The sequence below is a fragment of the Tupaia chinensis genome, unplaced genomic scaffold (assembly GCF_000334495.1).
Source record: "Tupaia chinensis unplaced genomic scaffold, TupChi_1.0 Scaffold000430_1, whole genome shotgun sequence".
NCBI classification, from domain to species: domain Eukaryota; kingdom Metazoa; phylum Chordata; class Mammalia; order Scandentia; family Tupaiidae; genus Tupaia; species Tupaia belangeri.
In genome coordinates, this window is record NW_006159935.1 from 3,278,810 (window position 1) to 3,289,034 (window position 10,225).

At 40.6% G+C, this 10,225-nt stretch overlaps 1 protein-coding gene across 2 annotated transcripts in view; it reads left to right on the plus strand.

The window, feature by feature from the left end:
- The first annotated feature begins 394 nt into the window (after positions 1 to 394).
- Positions 395 to 10,225, plus strand: part of PLD1 (phospholipase D1) — a 134,008-nt gene continuing 124,177 nt past the window's right edge. The window contains exon 1 of one of the 2 annotated variants that reach the window (XM_006155054.3): positions 395 to 553. The gene's annotated coding sequence lies outside the window, so the exon portion shown is untranslated. Of the gene's footprint in view, positions 554 to 9,342; positions 9,400 to 10,225 lie in introns of those variants that run through there. The other variant, XM_006155055.3, reaches the window with a different exon arrangement.

A 10,225-nucleotide genomic window follows, 5' to 3' on the forward strand; every position in this document is an offset into this window, starting at 1 on the left:
GCTGGGTGAGTTTGACACTTACGCAATGAGAAATTACAACGCCCTGCGTTCCGTAACCACCGCCCAGTCTGCACAGCAATGTGACAGTCATTTCAGGTCCTAGCAGAGGGCAGACCGAGACTGTAGCCCCCTTGTTTAAAATGAAGCAACCACTTTCCAGTGTCCGCGGCAGAGAAGGGAGAGCGAGCTCTCTCGAGTGTCTGTTACAGTTTTCTTGGACGCTGAAGGCTCAGCGCACTCAGGTTTTATTTCTCACGGCCGCCGGGAGTCTACTTAGCACACGGGGCGTGGTTTCAATGCACACGGGGCGTGGTTTCAGTTCATGGCCGAAGCCTATAGGCTAGGGCGCTTCGTGGGCTGGGCGAGGACCTCGCTGCCTTTGCCGAGGCCGCCCACGCAGGCGGGCCCAGGACGGCTTTCTCTGCTCCTGGGCATTCTCAGGAGAGTCCACTTTCTTCCCTACGCGGCTATCAGCTGCTTTGGAGATCAGTTCTGGAGTAAAGGATTGCTTGTTTAAAGTAATATGAAGCGACGACTTTCACAGGGGCACCAGGTTAGTAAGTCACGTTTTGAACTTTCTGCTGCGTGTGTCAGATTTGCTTTTTCTGAGCTCATGGGATAGGGCAGAGTAGCAGTTGAGCTGTTGCCATGTTCTTTCAGAAAATAAAGGGAGTCTGGATCCTCAGAGGTCTGGGGGATAGTTTTCTCCTTGTCATATGTGCAATGTCTGCGAATATTAAATGCAGGTCGAGGCCAAGACATGACAGATGAGAGTGTCGGATTTGTGGAGCGGAGGCTTGTCCTTGTTTGTAAGCATTTTCAGTTCCTTTTAGGAATTTCTTTGTACCCTCTCTTTGAACCTTCTAGGTGTCATTGTGATTTCATATACAGCTGCTTTTACTTTTCTCAGAAGCAGCCGTGCGTTGCGTCTGGTTAGTGGTATCTTTGCTCACTGCGCGTTGACAGGCATTTCTGATGCAGTTTTCCCTTGGGCCTACTCCGGAGAGTTGCAAAGAACCACAGTATCATTTTACTGATCTCTTTGAAGACTCCAGCACTTTCCTAAAAACGCCTCGTAAAATACCGGCATAACCATCAATTTGGGCAGAATATACAGGTATATTAAGCTGAAATGAATCCTGTCCTTAGTTGCTATTGTATTCTCAAGCGATTTCCCAGAGTCCAAGATTCCGTACTGAGACCCAAGTGTGATTAGTAAAACATGAACGTATTGTTAATAGTAATAAAGACATTAAGGCAATAAAATTAAGTTCCAAGAGAATATATTTTTTGATTTCATTAACGATCGAGAGGGCAATTTTACCTTTGTTAATTTGCTGCCAAAGCAATTCACATGAACTTGTTTTATTTGATTAGTTCCATTCGAGGATGTTTTAAAGTTTCCAGGACTTTACAAAATGTAACTTCTTCTGCTTCTATGTTATTTGTAGTATGTGTTAGTTCAAGGTAATGTATACGTGTTTTAAAAATATGCTAATATGCTTCTATTATTGCTATTTTATTCTCCTTTCTTTTCCTCCACTGGAAAGGGCTCTGTTCTTTCATGTTGTCCTCTGTTTAAAAAATAAAATGAGAGAGAATGGAGACAGAAATAGGTATTTTACAAAAACTCTTCAAGGTGACATGCTAAACGTTAAGGATCCCATTTCCTGTCTGTGCTGAGGTTCAAGTTGTCAAGTATGGCTACAGGCCTTTCCAGGATTTCAAAATTATACGTTCTATCCCTAAGACACAATAGTACTGCTGTATAATCACCCCTGTCTCTGCAGATATGTTCTTTAACAGCAAATCTGTTAGGTCATTTTAACTTACCAGAAAGTACAAAGATCGCTCTGACTTTGCTATGCTTTATAAATATGATAGTATTGCATGGATGTTCTATGTTATGACTATTAATTATTAAGTGATCTTAATTTAAATGTCAAAGGAAGCCTTTTGTCAGCCTGTAGCTGCTTGATGTTTTTGAAGAAAAAAGCTAAAACATTTGAACTCATTTCTATCCTGTGTTTAATGAGTACACATACAAGCCTTAAAACACTCAGTGCAAGTCTTCGTGTCTTTGAGATCCCAGTTCTCGTATTCCCAAGCACTCCATAGCATTTTCATCTAGAGTCAATGCCAAAGTAAAATATTACCATCTAGAAACAAAAATAAATTGTGGCAAGTATAGGGTAGGTGGGAAACTCCCTAAAAACCAGATTTTAGGGTTTTTCCCAAGACTGTATGCATTAAAATAGGTTTCCTCCAAATCCGGAGGAGGAACAATTTGGGAGAAAGACCATACAGTGTGTTGTTCCTGGGGTCCAGTAGCTCAGCAAATCTTAGATGATTCCTCAGTCTGGGTTAGGAATACACATAATTCTGGCTCTCATCTTGCCAGACTGGTTTATTTTGTTACATTTTTGCTTTTATCTAACATCAAATAGAGATGAGCATTTTTCCATTTTAAACAGTCTGGTCTGAAGTTGAACTGTGGGCTGATAAATTTTCATCTAGCATGTCTTCATGTTGGTTTTCAAAGTACCCTAGACGTCTTGTGCATCTCAGGTTTTGAACCTAGGTGAGAACCCAGAAACATGTGATGCCAATTTTCTTTTGAAACGCGTCTAAGTTTCCAAGGTGGCAGCAAATCCTTAGGCAAACTATTGCAACTAGAATTGGCCTACACCCGAAACTTGCAGAAAATGGAATGACGGTAGAAGATAAGGACTCTGAGGAAAGAAACGAATAGGAGTAACCGTCTTATTAGAGGTAGTTTTGCTGACTGCTGAAACTTAGTAGATTTTCATGAAGGGCCAGTTCTGTTCATACCCCGGATCACTCCTGGTCCCAGCTAGTCTCTATAGCCACAGCGCATGGTTAGGGAGGTGGAGGCTGCTGGTCCACAGCTTATGGCTTTGTCAGGTTCATGCAGTGACCATGATAAACAGTGCCACCCTGCCTTTCTGTGCCTAACCCCCCTGGCTCTTGCTTTTAACCCTGCTTACCCATAGTGTTGGTGTGGGGGCCAGCAGGTAGCATGGTGGTTGAGGCCCTGGGCTCCCACATGACCGACTGCAGTTTGAGTCCCAGACCCAGTGGCTTAGAACTCACACTAGGTGCATGTGCGTGTGTGCCCAAATTCCCCCCCCCCCGCCACCCAGAGATCTCCTTTCCTCTGTCTCTGTCTGTCTCTCTTGGGCAAGCGCAAGTACCCTATGGCAAAAAACTTTAAAAACATCAAAGTGCTGGTGCACAAGCATCTCATGCTGAACCTGGCATGTGTCGGACAGTGGGGGAGAGTGTGGTGCCACCCACCCCTGAGCTCACTATGTTAGTACTGACAGTAACGCTGACTCCCCAGCAGATTGCAAAACTGAGTACTGATTATACTCCGGGAGCTGCTCTGGCTGCAGGCCTCCCAGTTCCCTGTTTCATTCTGAAGGACCCAGTCTAAATTTGACTGGGCATTTCTGCTGGTGGTGATGGTAGGAGCCATAACGGGAGTGAGAGAGCAGTTGTAATAATAATAATAATGAATGCTCAAAGGCATTTCCTAAGTGCAGTCCCGTTCTAAGTCTCGTGTTTAATTCTCACTGCCCTAAGGGCCTGGTTGCCTTCGTTATCATTATCTTATAGCTGAGGAAGTTTGCGGAAAGGTTGACTCAAGTCAAGGCAGCAAGTCAGTGCAATAACAGAACTGTGCCTTGGGAGGGTGCTGTGGTGGGGAAGGGAAGATAAATTCATGTGTTTAGAAAATCGAATCTAGCGTTCGTTATTAATGGAGAGCACTCGTGGAAGTCCTGACATCAGCACTGCTCTTCCTAGCAAAGGCGCGTTCGTTAGCCCACAGGCCACCTGTCAGATGTGTCCTCTGTGCCCCTTGTCTACTGGGGTGGGGGTGGGCTTGTGCCCTGTTCTGTGGTGACCGATGACAATGACCAGGTGACCAATGGCAGGATACACATGCTTCTCACAGTCAGTGCACAGGGCCAGTGGTGCCCAGCCCACAAGGGCAGGAAGCCCACTGTACTGAACACTGTCGTCTGACTACTTAGGCTAATCTGGAGACTTTTTGTTTGTTTGTTTGTTTTGTATTTTGGAGAAGTTTTTGCTATAGGTTGCATGTGCTCACCAGAAAGACAGAAAAAAGAGAGAAATCACTCCCTCCCCCCCACCCCCGCCAGGAGGGATGGACATGCTGCAATCTCTTCTCCTCCATTCTCTTCTTGGGCACGCACTCACACATGTCCGGCGTGAGTTTAAGCTGCCGAGTTCAGGACTCAAACCATGATCGACCACATGGGAGTCCCGCAACATAGCCATTACACCAACTGCTGGTCCCAGAACTTTTGAGATGTTTATGTGCCATAATAATAAAACCACTAAAGCTGGGAACTTGAACCTTCTGATTATTTAGTTTTTTTTTTTTTTTGGAGAGATTTTCACTGTAGGGCACGTGCGCTCGCCAGGCAGACAGGGAGAGACTTAGAGACAGAAAGCCACGCCACAATCCCTTCTCCTCCATTCTCCTCTCGGATAATAATAATATTATTATTATTTCATTAAGTATATACACCACATTTTCTTTACCTGTTCATTCACTGATAGACAACTAGATCAATTCCATAGAGGTAATTTCAAACAGAGCTGAAAGTGCAAATAGCTCTTTGACATACTGATACATACACAGTAGTGGGATTACCAGATCAGATCATAACATAGTTCTATTTTTAGTTTCCTGCTGATAATCCAAGCTTGAGTTATTTTATCAGTCCCAAAGCTCTCTGAAAGCTTACTAGAAAGCCGAGATATGAGACATGCATTTCCTTTAAAATCATAAATACACATTTGAAAAATGTTGAATTACTTAACACTAGACTTGGCTAAAACTTAAACATCCAACAAAAAAGTTTAGAACCTTTGAAAGCATATAACATTATAGTCAGATAGGTTAAGCAGCTAAGTTAAAAAAAGAAAAAAAGAAAAGAAATCAAACAATGAAAATTTTGACCTTTCCCCAAATCAGCAGAGCAAATCACAAAAACAAAAACAAAAAAAAATCAGTAAAATAGAATATTCTAAGTGAGAGTATAAAAACTTAAATACAGAAATAGTCACTGAAGTATTATTTATTGTCATAAAATGTACAGTAGTAGAATAAAGTTGCATGGCAGACCATGACAATTTTATTTAGAAAAATACGGTTGGAAGAAATGGTAATAATAGATCTTGAAGTTAGAATACTGGATATCAAAGTATTTCTACATCACTTGTTGAATGTACTTACATTATACCTATCTATATGGGTGTTATGCTTAGGAAGATCACAGAAAGGGTGATAACCTTAAATTGCTAGGAGCTTAGAGGTTATTCGGAATTTCTGGTGCTTTATATTTTTTCTTATAATACTTTGAATATTTTTATTTAAAAACATGATTACTTTATATTCAGAATAAAATGAGAGGGAAACAACTATGCATACAGAAAAAAATGAGAACAAATATATGAAAATTTAATTGTAGACTAATATTATTCATAAGCTATTCAAGGTAGTGGCTCTAAGAATGATTTTCAACTCCTTGAAAATTTTTGGTAAATTTAAGGTTTCCTTTTATCAGGATTTATTATTTTTGTAATAAAAGTTAAAATAGATCATGAGTGATGCATTCGAGTTGAGGCAAGATCAATTTTTATAAAGGGTGAGATTACTTTGTAGAACAATTATTTTGCTGTTCTTGTACAGTTATTAAAGTTGCCTTTTGATTTTTATATATCTGGCTTAAAATTTCAGTCTGATGCTATAGTTAATCCAGTAATAAGGTAGGCAGTTTTTTTTTTTCTTCTTTTTTTGGAAAGGTTTTTGCTATAGGGCGCGTGCACTCGCCAGACAGCCAGAGAGAGACAGAGAGACAGAAAGCAAGATATCACCCCCCAGGGATGGTCATGCTGCAATCCCTTCTCCTCTTGGGATCTTGGGCACGCATGCACATGCGCCCAGCATGAGTTTAAGCCACCGGGTCCAGGACGTGAACCGCGGTCGACTATGTGGGAGTCCAGCGACATAGCCATTACGCTAACTGCTGGTCCCGACAGTTTCTATAAGAAGGGATGTGGAAGGAGGTTCACTTGAATAGTTGAAATAGTCCCGGAAAAACACACTTTGATGGATTTTCAGTGTGTCCAGATATCTTGATGGTCTCCAAGCATTTGACCTAGTGTAGACAAGTCAAGATGCTAAGACCAACCTTAGAAGAGATGATTCAACTGGAATAAAGAAAGGAAGAAAACCTTGTAGAAATTGACTTCATTCTTCCCCCTCTTCATTACAGAGAGGAAGTTACTGAGGCCCAGAATAACTGAGTCCTCAAGTCTAACGCTTCAGTACACTCAATTAGGATTTTTCAAACCCTTTCATTTCCCCATGGCTATTCTTTATAACACTGCATTCTACCTGTTTTCGCATGTTTCAGCAGCGATGAATAAATTACATTTTCATTTATCCCAGGTTGATATCAATCAAAAGCTAATACCATTCAGCCCTTACCTACTGATATTTGAGAAAGAGGCAGAAGGCTGATAACTGCTTCCTAGGAGAACCTAACAACTTCACAAACACGGTCATTATACGCTCCAGCACTGTTTGAAAACATGGCTCTTGGGCACAGTCTTCCTTAACACACATTTGGCTTTCACGTTTGTTCTGGAAGACAGCACCCACGTGGGGTGACTAGAGATCATTTTCACTGAACCCTGGAGATTGTTTTTTTTAACAGTTTTATTATTTTACATACTGTATATACCACAAAGTTAATCCTATAAAATATACAGTTCAGTGGTTTTTGACGTGTTTAACAGAGTCAAGTGGTCATAACTATAATTCATTTTTTATCACCTAAACATACACTTCGTGCTCATCCTCCTTTCCCCTTCTTCCTCTTTAGCCCTAGCTAGTCATTATTCTACTTTTCACCTCTCTAGGCTTGCTCGTTCTGAACATTGTGCATAAATGGAATCATGCAGTATGCAAGAAGTCTAGAAATTTTGTTTTTGTTTTCTGCTTTTAAGAGAGATTTTGGTATAGGCCACATGTACTTGCTGGAAAGACAGAGAGCTGTAAAGCAAGAAATCATCCCCGGGAGGGGGTCATACTGCAATCCCTTCTCCTCCAGTCTCCTCTTAGGATTTTGGGCATGCACGCACATGTGCCTGGCATGAATTTTAAGCCACCGGATCTGGGACTCGAACCATGGTTGGCTATGTGGGAGTCCAGCAACATAACTATTATACCATCTGCTGGTCCCAAGAATCCTGGAAATTTTAATTTGAGGTCCAGTACCCATGGACATGCTTACTGTGTGGGGCCTTTCTTCTTAACAATGGCATGAAGTGCAAGAGTAAAACCAAATTAGTTCAGTCAGTGTTGTTACCAATTCTGTCAGGTCAAGCAACTTATTTTTGTCTTGAGTCCCTAACTTTTTAACTATTTAAAGTTTTTAAAAACAATAATGTATACCCATTAATGCAAGATTGTTGCACACTGTATTGCAAAACTGTTGGGTTATGTCATTGCTTATTAATTGTGACCTTGAGCAAATTATTTGACTTCCATAAGACTCAATTTCCTTATTATAAACCGGGGATACTATTAGTACTTACACTAGAGGATTGTTGTAAGAATGAAATGAAATAATATATACAAAATGTGCACCACACTGCCTGATGCTCTGTGAATGTTAAATGGATGTTAGCTACTGCTGTTACAAGTGTAATAGAAAACAAACTGTAAAGCGTTACTTTATTTCATTTTTATGAGTTTATTTATGTCCTACTAAGGACGTGAGTTGCCTTACAAGAATATTTGCATACTATGACACACACACACACAGACATAGGAATAAAACATTAAAGCCAGGGATCAGGGATGATACTATTAGTAGAAGGATAATATCAAAGGGATAGTAACATTAGTAAAGATAGCTACATTTAATGGTAGGTTTTCAATGAATGTTTTTAGCATCTTTCCCTGTAAATTGGAATAATGCCACCTTAGAAATGGACAGACAACCAAATGCTCTTTGCCTTTTTGGGAGGAACTGTTGATAGCTTCTAGTCCATCCTTATACCCATGCATAACTTTGCCACAGATGACAACTTGATGTGGTGTGTGAAGGTGAGATCACCATCTTATCATATGTATAGCTATAATTTATACACATTTTAAATACTTACGATGAGCTAAACTAGAAATAAACCCAAACTGACTGAAAAACTATATAATTAAGGTGCAAAATTGCCTACTCAAGGCAACCTATGTCCACATTAATAGCTAGTCTAGTGTTGGTGAATTCTTTGTTGTTTTTTTTTAAATTTAATTTAATTATGATTTTTTTAATTCTTTCTATTTTTATTTATCTGAAAATGATTTTATCTTCCCTTCCTATTTGAAGGATAATTTTGCTGGGTATAATATTCTTGGCTGAATTTTTTTTTCCAGAATTTTAAATGTCTTCCTATTCTTCCTTGCCTGAATTGCTTTTATTAAAAAGGTCTGCAGTTAATCTGATGGGGTATCATTTCTAGGTAACTTGATGTTTCTCTTTTGCCATCATCTTTGTCTTTGTCATTTGTTAATTTGGTTATGTACCTCGGAGAGGATCTTATGTTGAAGCTATTTGCTCATTTTTGTCTTCTTTAAGTTTGGAAAGTTTATAGATACAATTTCTTAAAAAAGATTTTCTGTGCCTTTACCTCTTTGTTTGCCTTATGGAATACCATTATGAAGATATTCACAAGTTTCTGTATGTTGCTCTCATTTTTAATGGTTATTTCTTCATTCTGTTTGGCAGCTTGAACTAAATTGGAGGTTTTTGTTTTCAAGGTCAGAGATTCTTTCTACTTTTGGGAGAGATTTTTATTTCCTATATTACTGGATTGTTGGAAACATCATGATGTATTTTTGCATAGAAAAATAAACAGAAAAAATACATCATGGCTTTTCTGACAACCCAGTATTCTTCATCTCCGGCAGTTCTGTTTGATTCTTTTTTAGGATGTCCATCTCTTTATAGAGTTCCTCCTTCATGTTGTGGAATTATTTTCTCACCTCTTGGAATTGTCTGGTTTGCTCTTGCATCTCATTGAGTTTTGTTATAACGAATATTCTGAATTCCTTTTCACAGTTCTGTGACTTCCTGTGTTTTAGTCATTCTTGGTGAGGAGTTATTGTATTCTTTTGAGCGAGAGATATTTCCTTGTCTTTTCATATTTCTCATGCCTCTGAGTTGACTTTTAGGCAGCTGGTGGAATACTCACTTCAAGGAGGTCCAGAAACTCTGTACTGTGGGTGGTGTCAGTTGGAGCAGGTAGCCATTCCTCTGGACTGGAATCTGAAGAAGGGTGAGTGCAAAACCTGCCCTGCCTTCCAAACAAAGGCTAGTGAGGAAATTCCTCAGTCTCTGTTGAGATGTGAATGCTCTCTTTTGTGTCTTTTGCTTCCTCCAGGGTAAGGAGTCTTGATTATAAGTGGAACTCCACCTGCTACTTGACTTGCAAGACAGTGTAATCCAGCTTGGGGTGTGGTGGTGTGGGAGGACCAAGCTTTATGTTTGTGCCATTTCATACAATGTATATGAGCTCTATGACAGCTTCGTTGTTCTTCTATGGGTGGAGAGTACTGGAATCTACAGTGAGAGTCTGGGATTCAGAGTTTCAGAGAAGAATTTCTCTCATTTTTTCCTCCAGAGGGGAAGTAGTGGTGGTAGTAGTGGTGGGGTCCTCTGATGCTTCACTGGCTTCAGGTGATTCACTCCTCTTTACTTTTATAAGTAGAGATTGTGTGAATCAGAAGTTCCTGCTATGTTCTTCTTGTACGTCATCATTCATGCCTCTCTCCTCTCTGCAGGGACCACAGGCAGATAGTAGCCATGGCTCAGGTACCCACGGGCTGCAGAGGTGGTGGCCGTTCAACTCTGTTGACAGACAGCGGCCATCACACTCATTTCTAGGCTTCCAGGTTATCCCTGAGACCTCCCTGTTTCCCCTCAGCCAATGCAGGTCACAAGATGATAGAGCCTGAGACAGGAGAGGCCTCTCTTCACAGCAGAGGGATCCCCAGCAAAGTCAGAGGTAGGAAAAGAGGCCTCTGGCTTTTCCTGCACAAAAGTAGCATCACCCGGTGATGATCACATGACAGTGAAGGTCTTTCTTCCAGTGTTTGCGCCAT